Here is a 15880-nt window from a genome sequence, read left to right on the forward strand (position 1 = left end):
ATGCTCTTTTCTTTGGTCATATACCTGTTCATATGACCTGAACTCCTGAGTAAACAAAATAGGTTAACCAATTTACGAGTAGCCTAATGTAGTCTAGTTTATTTTGTAACACTGTGATGCACGCAGGACTCGTCCAAACTCTGTTGGCGTGCATCACAGTCACGAAAGGGGCTAGCGCTACATAATAAAAGAGTAATAGACTACTCTGGAGTGTAACAGTAAGAAGCATTTTGTATAAAAGTATTCTGTACTTCTGTATGACAAATATTAAAGAAACTTGAAACTTAATAATAATACCACAAGTGTGGATTCACTCGCCCAAACCCTGTAGTCATGTATCACAGTCACAAAAGGAGCTAATGTAATGCCAGTCAGCAAGCGAAAGTAGCATTGAATCAAAAGGGATGCAGGGACCGCTGAGGATTATATTTATACTAGGTTGGATAGTCCAGCAAAGTTACGTCCTATTTATCAATCTCACAATATTCGCTAACGTTAGACAGATGTAATACAGCCTTCCATCTAAAAACATAAATTAAAACTTACCACAGTCATGGTAGCCATAATAACTTCAATCGGTTCGGATCCTTTGAATGAAAAAAAAATGTAAACACTGACCTCGAAGTTAGAAGGTAGGACTGGCGACGTGGAATCACTGCGCCCAGACAGCAGTGGTTCAGCAAAAAATTGTTCAAAGTATATCTGCTTAGAAAACGGAAATGTCGAATTCAATAATTTTTTATTTCTCCACGTGGTAAATACACAGGTCACAACATGTTTACAGGAACGTTTTGGAGTTGTATTTTGATTGTATTTGGAGTGTATTTCGTGACTGTAGGGAACTCGGGTAAATGTATGACCCACTTCCAGTGATGAAGCTAAGCTAGCCTAACGGTCCAAGTGTTCCCTAAGCCTAATGCATGCAGAGACGAAAAAGGTATGTATCTTCTTGTCTAACTCCAGGGAAGATGTTAAATAAGCTAATTTCCCAAAATGTTGGAGTTTTCCTTTAACAACTGAATAGGCGCCACACAGAGTGACCAATGTTTCCTTTCATACAGTCTTCTAACACCCTAAAAGTGTTAGTTGAGTTAGCGATGGCAGGCCACATACTGTAACAGACAGTAGAGCTTATCTTATAGCCTATCTAATAGAACTTGATGAAATTCAGCAGTCTTATCTCCATTTAAGTGTATCTACAAGTAAGCTAGGGAATACTGCTGTCCCTTTCACCGACTGTCAACACCACCATTCCTCCCAGGTGTCAGGCTCCTCATTCGCTTCCTTTCCTTTCATACTATTGTCTCTTAACCTCTTCCACCCGGAGCCTATTTTTTGAAAATCCGCCTAAGATACATACCTAAGTAAATGAAATATTGCTCAACTTCTACAAGGTCCATTTGCATATTATTGGTATCTAGGGACATCTATGGACCTCAGTTAATGTATTCCCAATGTCAGAAATATTGTGTCTATTACTAGGCTTGCTTAAATTGTGATGAAACAAAGGAGAATATGAATTATGATCTTTCTTTGCATCTTTGACAGTGAATAACACCATGCTAATAATGACCAGACATGAAGAACTGCCACTGATCTCGTTCAGTACCTTCTTGAGATCATGTGTACAAAAAATCTAAGGAAATGAATAAAGGGAAGATGATTAAACAGAAGGTTCTGTAGATACAGTACTGAATTCTCCCATCAGGACCAATGCAATTTTAACTATTATTATAGAATATAGAATAGCAAGCTTATAAATTACCTTATTATAGCCAATTTGCACATTTATATATATACATATATTATCTTTCAAATGACCAAGAGATATAAAACTAATTCATACAGAGGTATGACGCTTGAAACCCCATAGAGGCTTTCAGGAAGTGTAGTTCTGAAAAATACCAACGCAGATCAACAGCTAGCGATGTCCTTCACAAAATGGCCACCAGAAAACTACAATTCCCATATTTCAAAGTTTTCCAAAATAGTCGCCTCTCGCGAAATAACCCTGACCAAAACTAAATGAAAATCTATCTAATAACACTTTAACCTATTCCTAAACTAACGTATTGATGATAATATACATTATAAATGCTGTTGTGACATGGTTATGATGTTTATACTTGAATAAGTTTGAAAAAAAAACGATACTTTTGTCAAACAATCTGGAGAGATTGATTTATGACATGATGTCATTTGCGGTCGTTTGTTGTTGTTTGGCATCGTCAGCCCTATCATCAATCCTCCTGCCAATTGTGCTACCAGGGAGTGGAAGGATCTTTTTGACTGCTGCCTTTACCGAAAACTGGCACCCTTGGTGGTAGAAGCAAATCCTCGCCATTAGAGAATTCTTGGTTTTAGCAGTGTGGTGGTTAGCCACCAGTCCGGCATTCATTTTCAATGAAAAGAGGATGACAACTGAACATTTGTGAGTTCTATGACTGCAAAGTGACAATGAAGTCACAACTGATTTTGTGGAAAGTTAGCACACACATGCTTGCGAAAGACCCTGCAGATTAGAAACTATTTCAACTTTTGGTTGTGGCTTTGGAGTGGTGATTCCTGCAAAGTTGTTGTTGCTCTGGCAAATCGCTATCTTTTATCACTTACCATCTGTCGAGCCCATGAGGCTTGAAGCACAGCTATATTTGTTAAAGAGAAGGGCTTCCAGCACCTGCTGTTGGCCAGTCTGTTCACATAAAAACTTTCCACTTCTAAACAAAACCGAGAAATGCGGCTACGGAAAAGTACTGTCGTCGCCGCGTCGGCCAATCAGAGAGCGTCTCCGAGAAATGCGGCTACGGAAAATACTGCCGCTGCTTGCTTAAATGATAATAGATCGCTTGGAAAAGCGCCCGACTTCCATCATAATACATCATATTTCAACGCACAGCACATTACGCACTGATTGGCTGCGACGGATACAGCGATGAAACAGTGCACGGCGTGCACTCGGAGCGCTATTGCGTCTAGCCCGAGAGAAATACGGCGAGGAGAATGCGGCTACGGTAACGGAACGTATTCTCTATCAGACAGTGAGTCACTTCCTGTTCAGGAAAACGATTATTTGATATTTGATATATTAACGTTATATTGTGCATTGGAAACACAAACATACTTAAAATGAGTAAATATTATTCATTTTAAACATGTTTATATTATGTATAGGGCTATAAAACAAAAAACAACTTGTTCTACTCTCTTTTAACCAGGGTTAACCAGGGGGGGTGGCGCCCGAGCGCCCCTAGTGGCCAGCCGCCACTGCTACAGTGTAGGTTAGTATATTAGGACAAGTGCATGACAGTAAGGTTAGTTAGGGTTAGAGTTTTTTTTTCATTTCAGATAATGATTAAAGAAGTGCGTCTTTAGTCAACAGCGAAAGATTGGACGGGTTTCGCTGTCCTAACTGTGTTAGGAGGTTCGTTCCACCATTGTGGGGCAAGGACCGAGAATAGGCGACTTCTCTTTGATGACCCTCCCGGAGCTCGGATAGGAGTAGGTCTGAGACGGCCAGAAGATGCACAGCATAGGGGTCTTGAGGGTGTGTAGTAAGAGACCATTGACCAGAGGTAGGCGGGAGCCGTTCCCTTCGCCGCACGATATGCCAGGTCGAGGGCCTTGAAGCGGATTTGTGCGGCAATGGGGATCCAGTGCAGGTCCCTAAGAAGTGGGGTGACATGGGCTCACTTCGCTAGGTTTGAGATCCGGCAGGCCGCTGCATTCTGAATTTGTTGAAGTTGAAGAGGCTTGGTGGCAGTGGTCGGAAGGCCAGCAAGCAGTGCGTTGCAGTAGTCGAGGCGGGAGATGACTGTTGATTGGATGAGGAGTTGGGTGTTTTCTTTTGTCAGAAAGGGGTGGATCCTTCTGACGTTGCTCAGGAGGAATCTGCAGGTTCTGGTTGTCGTTGCGATGTGAGCGGAGAAGTTCAACTGGTCGTCAAGGACAAGGTTCTTGGCGGTCGGGGACACGGTCACAGTTGCATTCTTGACTGTGATGGAAAGGTCGGTCAGGGGGGAGGATTTGGCCGGCAGGTGAAGCAATTCTGTTTTGCTTAGAAACTTCACTGAGGTTTAACCATAGAGACCACACAGGGGATTCGGCACATGGGATTCATGTGTCTTTCATGTCTTCCTCACCTTGTTATCAGTCTTCCTCACCTTGTTACCTGTCTTCCTCACCTTGTTACCTGTCTTCCTCACCTTGTTACCTGTCTTCCTCACCTTGTTACCTGTCTTTCTCACCTTGTTATCTGTCTTCCTCACCTTGTTACCTGTCTTCCTCACCTTGTTATCAGTCTTTCTCACCTTGATGTCAGTCTTCCTCACCTTGTTATCAGTCTTCCTCACCTTGTTACCTGTCTTCCTCACCTTGTTATCTGTCTTTCTCACCTTGTTATCAGTCTTCCTCACCTTGTTATCAGTCTTCCTCACCTTGTTACCTGTCTTCCTCACCTTGTTATCGGTCTTCCTCACCTTGTTTTATGGTTTATCTTTTTTTTATTAGAAGAACTTATGAAAATGTATACATTCCAATTATACATTCAAATGATACATCTTCCATTTCATTCCCCATTCCTAGAGGGGGTCATGGGGTCCGAGGTTTGGAAGGAGAAGTGACTTAGGTCATATGGGTTTTGAAATTAAGTAGAAAGGGCTGCCATGTTTTGTGGAAAGTATCTGTGTGGCTGTGTGTTGTGAATCTGATTTTCTATGTATGAGAGACATAACATCCCTCATCCAGTGCAAATGTGAAGGGGGAGTGGCTGCCTTACAGTTGAATAGGATGAGGCGTCTGGCAATAAGTGAGGCAAAGGCCATAGGATTGGATTGCCCAATAGATATAGCAGCATTCTCCGGTGTCAGGTCAAATAATGCAATGAGAGGGCATGGGTCAACATTCACAGCAAAGATATCTGAGTAAGATTTAAAAATGGAAGTCCAGAAGGGGCCAGTGCTGGACAATGCCAAAACATATGGATAAGCGAGCCAGGGGCTTGGTGGCACCGGTCGCATGTGGGATCCATGCCAGGATTTATCTTCGCAAGTCTAGTCTTCGACCAATATACAGTAGACAGTGGAGGAGCTTGAACTGTATCAATGAATGGCGGGCACATATTGAGGATGAGTGTATTTGGGCAAGAGCCTTTTCCCATTCTTTGTCTGTAAATTGATGATTTAGATCGGACTCCCAGTTCTGTCTTATAGCCAATACCGAAGAAGGTAGGGATAAGGATATGGTATTATATAGTTTAGATATTGAGCCTTTGGTTGCAACCTTCACCTCCAAGATATGGTCAATCACAGTTTTTGGAGGCATATGGGGGAACTGAGCAAATGTATTTCTTTTTTATTTTATTTTTTTATCTTTTTCCCCCTCCATTTTCCTCCGATTTTCTCCCATCCCAATGTTAGTCGTTATGCCAATTCCCAATCCCCTTCCTGGTCGCTGCGCACTTACCCCCCACAGTCGGTCTGGGAGAGTGGAGGCTATCACGTGCTTCCTCCGACACACGTCCAGCCAATCAACCGCTTCTTTTCACCTGGCAGCGCGGATTCCCATTGAGAGGGCGTAGTGTGTGGAAGGATCACACTATCCCACTCAAGTCCTATCCGCGCTTAGCAGGCGCCCCGACCGAACTGTAGGAGTCGCTGTTTACAACGACCCGGACCCACCCCGCCAGCTTCTCCCATCCTCTAATACTGCCAATCGTATTAGTGTGAACGGCCAGCCAAGCTGGTGACAACCCCGGAGCTGTGAGCTGGATTCGAACAGGCGAATCTAGCCGCTCCGGGGTTTGGTGACGAACGCAATCTCCGTTACGCCACCTGACCGCCTGAGCAAATGTATTCTTAACAAAATCACGTATCTGAAAATATCTGAAAAAGATTGTTTTTGGTAAGTTAAACTTTAGGGACAATTGTGTGAAGGACATAAATGAACTGTCTTGGTACAAATGCTCAGAATGCCATTCTTAGACCAGTTGCTGAAGGCTTCATCCACCATAGAGCCATAGAGGAAGGAAAAAATACGTTTTTGTGGACAGGTGAGGACGTTGACATGGCGTGGAGACCAAAGTGTTTTCTGAACTGGGTCCAGATCCGGAGGGAATGTTGTACTAAGGGGTTGTTGGTGTACTGGGAGGTTGTGACTGGACATGGAGAGAGAAGTAAGGACTGCAAGAATGTTCTAGCACAGGATGCCCTTTCCATGTCCACCCATGCCGGCACCACTGACAAAGTCTGTAATGGGAATGACTCCAATAAAGAATGCTGTGAATATTTGCAGCCCAATAGTAGGCCAGGAAATTGGGTAGTGCAAAGCCTCCCTGCAATTTAGGCTTCTGGAAAGCCGTTTTATTTATTCGGACTGGGCGTTTATTCCAGATAAAATCTGATATTACCCTGTCGAGGGCTTTGAAAAATTACTTTGGAATAAAGGTTGGAATACTTTTAAATAAATACAGACATTTTGGTAATGTATTAATTTTCACGGTATTCACTCTGCCAACAAGTGATAAGGGAAGTGACGACCATCTGGTAAAATCCTGTTTAGTGCGCTCCAGTAGAGGGGTGAAGTTGGACGCTATGAGATTAGAATGTTTACGTGTTATCATTATGCCAAGGTTACGGAAGCTGCTTGGGGAAAGCTTGAAGGGGAACATACATTTACATTTACATTTAGTCATTTAGCTGACGCTTTTATCCAAAGCGACTTACAAGTTCTGTGCGACAAGACAGCAAGAAGGGTATAACTCTATCAGCTGAGTAACAATGTTCATCAAAGTGTTGCGTGTTACAGTGTAGGTTAGTTTATTAGGACAAGTGCATGACATTAAGGTTAGTCGGGGTTAGATTTTTTTTTTTTTTTTTTTTTTTTTTTTTTTTTTTTTTTATCATTTCAGATAATGGTTGAAGAAGTGAGTCTTTAGTCGACGGCGAAAGATTGGACGGGATTCGGCTGTCCTAACTGGGATGGGTAGTTCATTCCACCATTGTGGGGCAAGGACTGAGAATAGGCGGCTTCTCTTTGATGACCCTCCGGGAGCTTGGATAGGAGTAGATCTGAGGCGGCCAGAAGACGCAGAGCGTAGGGGTCTTGAGGGTGTGTAGTTAGAGACCATTGACCGGAGGTAGGCGGGAGCGGTTCCCTTTGCCGCACGGTATGCTAGGTCGAGGGCCTTGAAGCGGATACGTGCAGCAATGGGGAGCCAGTGCAGGTCCCTAAGAAGTGGGGTGACATGGGCTGACTTCGGTAGGTTTGAGATCAGGCGGGCCGCTGCATTTTGAATGAGTTGAAGAGGCTTGGTGGCAGTGGCCGGGAGGCCAGCTAGCAGTGCGTTGCAGTAGTCGAGGCGGGAGATGACTGTTGATTGGACGAGGAGTTGGGTGGCTTCTTTTGTCAGGAAGGGGCGTATCCTTCTGACGTTGCTCAGGAGGAATCTGCAGGTTCTGGTTGTCGCTGCGATGTGAGCAGAGAAGTTCAACTGGTCGTCGAGGACAACACCAAGGTTCTTGGCGGTCGGCGACGCGGTCACAGCTGCATTCTCGACTGTGATGGAGAGGTCGGTCAGGGGGGAGGATTTGGCCGGCAGGTGGAGCAATTCTGTTTTGCTTAGGTTCAGTTTGAGGTGGTTGGTCGTCATCCAGGCGGAGATGTCGGACAGACAGGCCGAGATCCGCTCAGAGACGTGGATATCTGAGGGAGGGAAGGAGAGGAAGAGTTGAGTATCATCGGCATAACAATGATATGAGAAGCCATGAGATGTGATAATGTTACCCAGTGATTTAGTGTAGAGGGAGAAGAGAAGGGGTCCTAGGACCGAGCCCTGGGGGACACCCGTCCGGAGGGGGGGGAGATTTCTAGCCAATGAGTTTATGGGGAAAAGTTCACTCTTGTTTAAATTTAATTTATAACCAGAAAAGACACCAAACTCGTGTAGTATGTGAAGGACACGTGTAAGTGAGGCCGCTGGATCCGTGATATACAGCAGTACATTGTCCGCATATAGCGAGATTTTTTGTTCCTATCCATCTCTAATGATGCCTTGGACATGGCGGTCCCTGCGAAAGGTGATAGCTTGTGGCTCGATCGCTAACGCAAATAATAGCGGAGAGAGAGGGCAACCCTGTCTTGTGCCGCGGTGTAGGGGGAAATATTCCGAAGTGACATTGTTTGTTCGTACTGATGCCACTGGAGAGGAGTATAGAAGTTTGACCCAGGACACAAATTTCTCGCCAAAACCAAATTTCTGCAAAGTATTGAATAAGTAGCCCCATTCAACCCGGTCAAAGGCCTTCTCCGCATCATGCGCAACAAGGACCTCTACAACGGGAGACTCAGTGAGGGAGTAAATTATATTCATAAGGCGCCGCAGGTAAAAAAAAAAGCCATTCTGTCCTTCACAAAACCAGTCTGATCTGAATGGATAATACTAGGTGTAACAGATTCCAGTCGCCGAGCGAGTACCTTTGCCAAAATCTTTGCTTCATTGTTGAGGAGGGAAATAGGCCGATATGAGCCACAGTCTTTCGGTTCCTTATCTTTTTTTAAGAGCAGGGATATTGAGGCTTGGTAGGAGGAAGCGAGCGGGATTGAAATGATTCTTCAAACATTAAGGCCATAATGGGACACAACTGGGTGGAATATTTTTTTAAGAATTCCACAGGGAACCCATCTGGGCCTGGGCTTTTCCCACTCTGCATCATAGTTAAAGCCTGTTGAATTTCATCAGCGCTAATGGGCTCTTCCAAAAGCATCATTGAATCATGGTCTATGACTGGTATATCCAAATCTTGAAAAAAACCTATTCATGAGGGAGTGGTCTTTAGGGGAATCAGAGGTATATCACCTCACCTTGTTATCAGTCTTCCTCACCTTGTTATCAGTCTTCCTCACCTTGTTACCTGTCTTCCTCACCTGCACTGTAATATTTTTCACGGTAAAGTTACAATAGCTTACAGGCAATATTTTGCATGCCTTTTACAGTAAGATTCACAATAATTTACAGTGAATGGCTTCACAGCAATGTGTTGTAATTTCACAGTAATGGTAGTACAATACATTGTTGTAATTTCACAACATCGTATTGTAAGAAATTACTGTGATATTACAATACTTACTGGCAATCAGTGTTAATTTTGGCAGCTATTTTCATTTTAGTTTTAGTCTTAGTCATGTGTCAAGTGCTCCTTTTTCGTTTTCATCATATTTAGTCATCTTCATTTATTTTTCGTTTAGTCAGTTTTAGTCAACTAAATGTATAAGCATTTTAGTCTTAGTCAGTTTTTGTCTAAATTTTGTCTTTTTTGTTTTAGTCTAGATTTAGTCGACGAAAACGGATGACATTTTTGTCTTTTTAGTTAATGGAAAAAACTTGTCAGAAGTCAGAAATCAGGAACATTTTCTGATTTAAATTGCGTATTTATTTTTTAACCTATGGGAATCTGAGTCGGCGGCACAAGTGATACACAGGAAGTATGTATGGTCCAATGTATTGTTGCTCCTACAGTATATGTTGGTGTAGATATGGTCCAATGTATTGTTGCTCCTACAGTATATGTTGGTGTAGACATGGTCCAATGTATTGTTGCACCTACAGTATATGTTGGTGGACATGGTCCAATGTATGCATCTAAGAGAGCATTACAGTTGTGGTGACGTTGTTTCTGACCAGAGAGACGACACTGAACTCTGTCTGTCTTCTGTTTGCTGTGTCTTTCCTTTCTCTCTGCCATGATTGTCTGTCCTCTCTCTGCTGTGTCTGTCCTCTCTGTCATGTCTGTCCTCTCTCTCTCTGCTGTGTCTGGCAGCGGTTTATTCTATAACAGGATACTGTAAACTAAGTAAACAGAACACACAGTAGTACTAGTAGTAGTACACACTGATTGCAATCTGCTTGCATAAAAACATTATATAAAATCACATTCTGAGGTCACTGTTAAAGTGCCACATGGAAGAGGTCTGGTTAGTGGTTAGAGTTAGAGGTGGTCTAGGTCTGGTTAGGGTAACTTAGGGGTAGTTAAGCATTCATTATAATTTATTATTATTATTTAGATAGATGGATGTAAAGGGCTAGACCAACTCTTAACCCCTATCCGGACCTAGACCACCTCTAAGTCACAACCCTAACTTAGGGGTTAAAGTTAGAGGTGGTCTAAGTCTGGTTAGGGGTTAGAGTTAGAGGTGGTCTAGGTCTGGTTATACTGATCCGATACCAGTGCATACATAAAAAAAAATTATATTATATAAGTTATAAAACTTTTTTTCTTTTCTTTTTTACAGCTACTGTTTTATATATACTGTTTTTTAGTAATAACTAGAAAGTAATGGTATTTATTCAACAACAGGTGGTTGTATTAGTATTAGTATCATTAAATGACAACTATGCTCAACTATGCTTCACCCACGGAAAGGTTGTTGGCACGTTGGTTCCACACGGACATTATACGTTGTTGCGCACTTCCTATCCAGTCGCTCCGGTTCAGTTAGCTCCTAGCAGAGGCACTGTTGTGATTTTTAATGTAAAATAAAACATTCAACATTCTCTTTTGAGACTCTGCCGCAGACTCTTATCATTTGGCACTAAAAGCTAAACATTGTCACCGGTATGGCTGTCTGCATTGTGTCATTAATTGTGTGCAGTTAGCCACATTAGCGTGAGCTAGCTTAGCCACTAGCTAACGCGATCTAGATGGAAATACAAACAATGTAACGTTACTGGTGACAAAATGATTTACCTTGGAATACTCCTTTGCCAACTTGCTGTACTTTGCTTGCAGGTCTGCAGCTGGATTATGAACAGTCCCAACTTTAGCCAAGGTAACGTTAAGCTAAAACTAGCCTTACAAATAGCTCCAGCTAATGCTAATAACAGAGCTCCCCGTCACACTGCTCTACTCAGGACGATGGCATTAAGAAAAGTTATAATTAGTTTGTCTCGTCTTGTTTTAGTCAACAATATCAACATACATGAAGAGAAATTTCGTTCTGGTTTTTATAAATGACATTTTTGTGTCGTCAGTTGTGGTCAACGATATTTAATAAACTATTTAGTCTCGTTAGCGTCACATGGTATTCAATAACGTGACGTCACGTCTCGTTGTCGTCATGAAAAAAACCTTCGTTGACGAACATCTTTCGTCATCAATTTAGTCAACAAAATGAACACTGCTGGCAATGTGTTGCATGACTTTTACAGTAAGATTCACAATAATTTACTGTGAATGGCTTCACAGCAATGTGTTGTAATTTCACAGTAATGGTAGTACAATACATTGTTGTAATTTCAGAACTTCTTACAGTAAGAAATTACTGTGATATCACATTATTTTGTTGTATATATATTACAACAATGTATTGACTTCACAACATCAAATTGTAAGACATTTACTGTAATATCACATTATTTTGTTGTATATATATTACAGCAATGTATTGTGACCTCACAACATCATATTGTAAGAAATTACTGTGATATTACAATATTTTGTTGTATATATATTACAACAATGTATTGTGACTTCACAACATCAAATTGTAAGAAATTACTGTGATATTACAATATTTTGTTGTATATATATTACAACAATGTATTGTTCCAGTATACTTCTGGAGGAAGCTCATACAATAGTTTCCTGTCAAATACTATTGGATGACGTGATTAATCATGACAGGAAACCAAAGTGTTAGCTTCTGCCAGGAAGTATACTGGAGCTGGACTTCAAAAATGCACGTAGGCTATTGTACATTAAAAACAACAGTCCAAACGCACAAATGAGGTAAGCCGGCATTTATTGTCAAAAGACAGAATTATTACAAATAATTATATACAAAGAATTACATGAGGTAAGCCGGCATTTATTGTCAAAAGACAGAATTATTACAAATAATTATATACAAAGAATTACAAAGAATTATATTCTTATTCTTGAAATGGTAAATGGCTGTTTTCTTTTTTACAATTTGTGCACATTTTACCCATAGGAAAATCCCGCTTGTTGTACAAATATCGCAGAGAAAATTCAAAGGTACACAGTTGCACGAGAGTTTCGAACAGAGAAACGCAATGGTTTGAAAGCTCGGCGTTGCTAATAAACATTTTAAATATTATTTAAAAAATTGCTGGTCAACACTGCTCAAAACGGCAAAACTAAGACAAAGTAATCATATTCGTAAGTAAAATGGTAAATGGCTGTTTTCTTTCTTATTTTTTTTTTTACAATTTGTGCACATTTTACCCATAGGAAAATCCCATATTAACTCTGAAGAACTGGTCCTCTGCGAAACGCTTGTTGTACAAGTATCGCAGAGAAAATTCAAAGGTACATAGTTGCACGAGAGTTTCGAACAGAGAAACGCGATGGTTTGAAAGCTCGGCGTTGCTAATAAACATTTTAAATATTATTTTATAAACTGCTGGTCAACACTGCTCAAAACGGCAAAACATAAGACAAAGTAATCATATTCGTAAGTAAAATGGTAAATGGCTGTTTTTTATTGTTATTTTTTTTTTTACAATTTGTGCACATTTTACCCATAGGAAAATCCCATATTAACTGTGAAGAACTGGTCCTCTGCGAAACGCTCGTTGTACAAGCATCGCAGAGAAAATTCAAAGGTACTCACAGTTGCATGAGGGTTTCGGACAGAGAAACGCAATGGTTTGAAAGCTCGGCATTGCTAATAAACATTTTAAATATTATTTTATAAACTGCTGGTCAACACTGCTCAAAACGGCTTTAGCTGACTGATGCGCCTTGTAGGACGAGCGTTTCGCCAGTTCTTCAGAGTTAATTATGGGATTTTATTGTCAAAAGACAGAATTATTACAAAGAATTATATTACAAAGAATTATATTCTTATTCTTGAAATGGTAAATGGCTGTTTTCTTTTTTACAATTTGTGCACATTTTACCCATAGGAAAATCCCGCTCGTTGTACAAGTATCGCAGAGAAAATTCAAAGGTACTCACAGTTGCACAAGGGTTTCGGACAGAGAAACGCAATGGTTTGAAAGCTCGGCATTGCTAATAAACATTTTAAATATTATTTTATAAACTGCTGGTCAACACTGCTCAAAACGGCTTTAGCTGACTGATGCGCCTTGTACGACGAGCGTTTTGCCAGTTCTTCAGAGTTAATTATGGGATTTTATTGTCAAAAGACAGAATTATTACAAAGAATTATATTACAAAGAATTATATTCTTATTCTTGAAATGGTAAATGGCTGTTTTCTTTTTTACAATTTGTGCACATTTTACCCATAGGAAAATCCCGCTCGTTGTACAAGTATCGCAGAGAAAATTCAAAGGTACTCACAGTTGCACAAGAGTTTCGGACAGAGAAACGCAATGGTTTGAAAGCTCGGCGTTGCTAATAAACATTTTAAATATTATTTTATAAACTGCTGGTCAACACTGCTCAAAACGGCTTTAGCTGACTGATGCGCCTTGTACATCGAGCGTTTCACCAGTTCTTCAGAGTTAATTATGGGATTTTATTGTCAAAAGACAGAATTATATTACAAAGAATTATATTCTTATTCTTGAAATGGTAAATGGCTTTTTATTTTTTTTTTTTTTTTTTTTTTTTTACAATTTGTGCACATTTTACCCATAGGAAAATCCCATATTAACTCTGAAGAACTGGTCCTCTGCGAAACGCTTGTTGTACAAGTATCACAGAGAAAATTCAAAGGTACACAGTTGCACGAGAGTTTCGGACAGATAAACGCAATGGTTTGAAAGCTCTGCGTTGCTAATAAACATTTTAAATATTATTTTATAAACTGCTGGTCAACACCGATCAAAACGGCAAAACTAAGACAAAGTAATAATATTCGTATTTTTTTTTTTTTTTTTTTTTTTTACAATTTGTGCACATTTTACCCATTCACACACCGACGGCAGTGGTAACCATGCAAGGTGACAACCTGCTCATCGGGAGCATGTAGGGGTTAAGTGTCTTGCTCAAGGACACATCGACACGCTGCCCGGGGAGGAGCGGGAATCTCCGGATTGCCAGACAACTGCTCTACCTCCCGAGCCACTGTCGCCATGAAACTAGTACTTCCAGGTCTTACCCGAAAATGGAACTAATGAATACACTTTATGCACTCACTCAAAAAACAAAAGAGGCACTCAAAATAACAAAAGAGGCGCAGGGACGACAGGAGCATGACAATTGTCTTTGCAGACCATTCAAAGTCTATGAGCTTTCGAAGAAGGGTGTTCACGTGAGGGGACGACAGGAGCATGACAATTGTCTTTGCAGACCATTCAAAGTCTATGAGCTTCCGAAGAAGGGTGTTCACGTGAGGGGACGACAGGAGCATGACAATTGTCTTTGCACTGCAAAGTTTGCAGACCATTCAAAGTCTATGACCTGTGTTTTTTCCCACACCACACCCTGATGAAGACTGCTACTAGTTCAAACTTGTTGGATCATCCTCACAATACAAATATTTGTTTAGCCTCATGGTACCTCTAACATAATGTTTACTTATCCGAATTTTGAAGCCATACTGTAACTGAGGGGTACAATTCCCTGACTGTATTGTTAGATATGATACTTACTACCACTACCTCTTGTACTTTAGACTCTGGCCACCCAGTACTAGGTATAAATAATTATGATAAACACTCCCACCTGATGAAACGGATCCAACACAAATGTACCAAGTCGAAAGTCTGCGTTTAATAATAATACATAGCAAAAGGTATGTACAACGATCACTTAATTACATTTATGATTTGAAATAGTATGCACTTTTATGGCAAATGAGTATTCGTAGGTAGATCAATATCGAATGTCCAATCTGATCGCGCAGGAAGCAAATATACAACCTGGAATATTTAGGGAACAATAGCAATGATACTTGAATGATTATATAGCTGGATACACTAGGGGAAGGTTCCGACTGCTTGTAGGACAGCTGGAGGGGGGGGGGGTAGAGTCTGGCTGTATCCCGTCTGGCCGAGGGTATCCTGGGAGAGCCCACAGTCGTGCGACCCGGTGCCCAGCGATCCTCGATCCACAGATGAAAGCAGTTGGACTCTCTGTGGCCGGCGTCCTCCGGTCCACGATGGAGAGACGCGAGGCGACCTCGTCGTGTAGAGCGTCTTCTCACCTGTCGTCCTCTCCGGGGGGGGTATTTCCAACACACCGCAGTGTTGGCCTTTATCCATAGAATAATCAAAGTACTCAAAGCATAATCCAAGCCGGGGAAGGCTAGCCGTCGTCGGTAGAATAATCCAATATACAGGTCCACTCGCTCTTTGGCCTGGAGCTCCTCGGGTGCAGCTTCACGTGGGGTCAACCACCCTGGATAAGCGTCCAGCTGATGCCCGAAACGATGGGGGTGCTGATTACTATAGAACTCTTACCGCACGAGGCACTACATATGAATAGACTATTATTAGCTTAATAGAATACGTCCAACTCGACGATATAGTGCCAAATATGACTATTCAAATATTAATATACACGATGTCTCAATGCCGATACTGGGCCGAATTGGCCTTACTGCCCACACGTGGTTCGCGGGGAGGCTTTTGTCACTCTGTTGGAGGGTAAGGAACTGGACTAAAAGGAAAGCTCTACTTTAATAGCGCAGTATATATACGCACTATGAACAAATAGTACCATTAGTGGTGCGGTAGACATATTCCTACGCGGAACTAGGACTTGTCCATACATGTTGAGCGGTACGATTGAACCTGGTCTGAGGGGTATGGCGACCTGGCACCAAGGTCTCGTCCAATGGTAGAATGGAGACTATTATGGGATGTTCAGTAGACTAGAAGGGATATTCAATGCATATTGTACAAGGAATATACAAGGGATATCAGGGGATATACAAATACAATTAAATATATA

This window comes from Notolepis coatsorum, assembly GCF_963971535.1.
Source record: "Notolepis coatsorum genome assembly, chromosome: 20".
NCBI classification, from domain to species: domain Eukaryota; kingdom Metazoa; phylum Chordata; class Actinopteri; order Aulopiformes; family Paralepididae; genus Notolepis; species Notolepis coatsorum.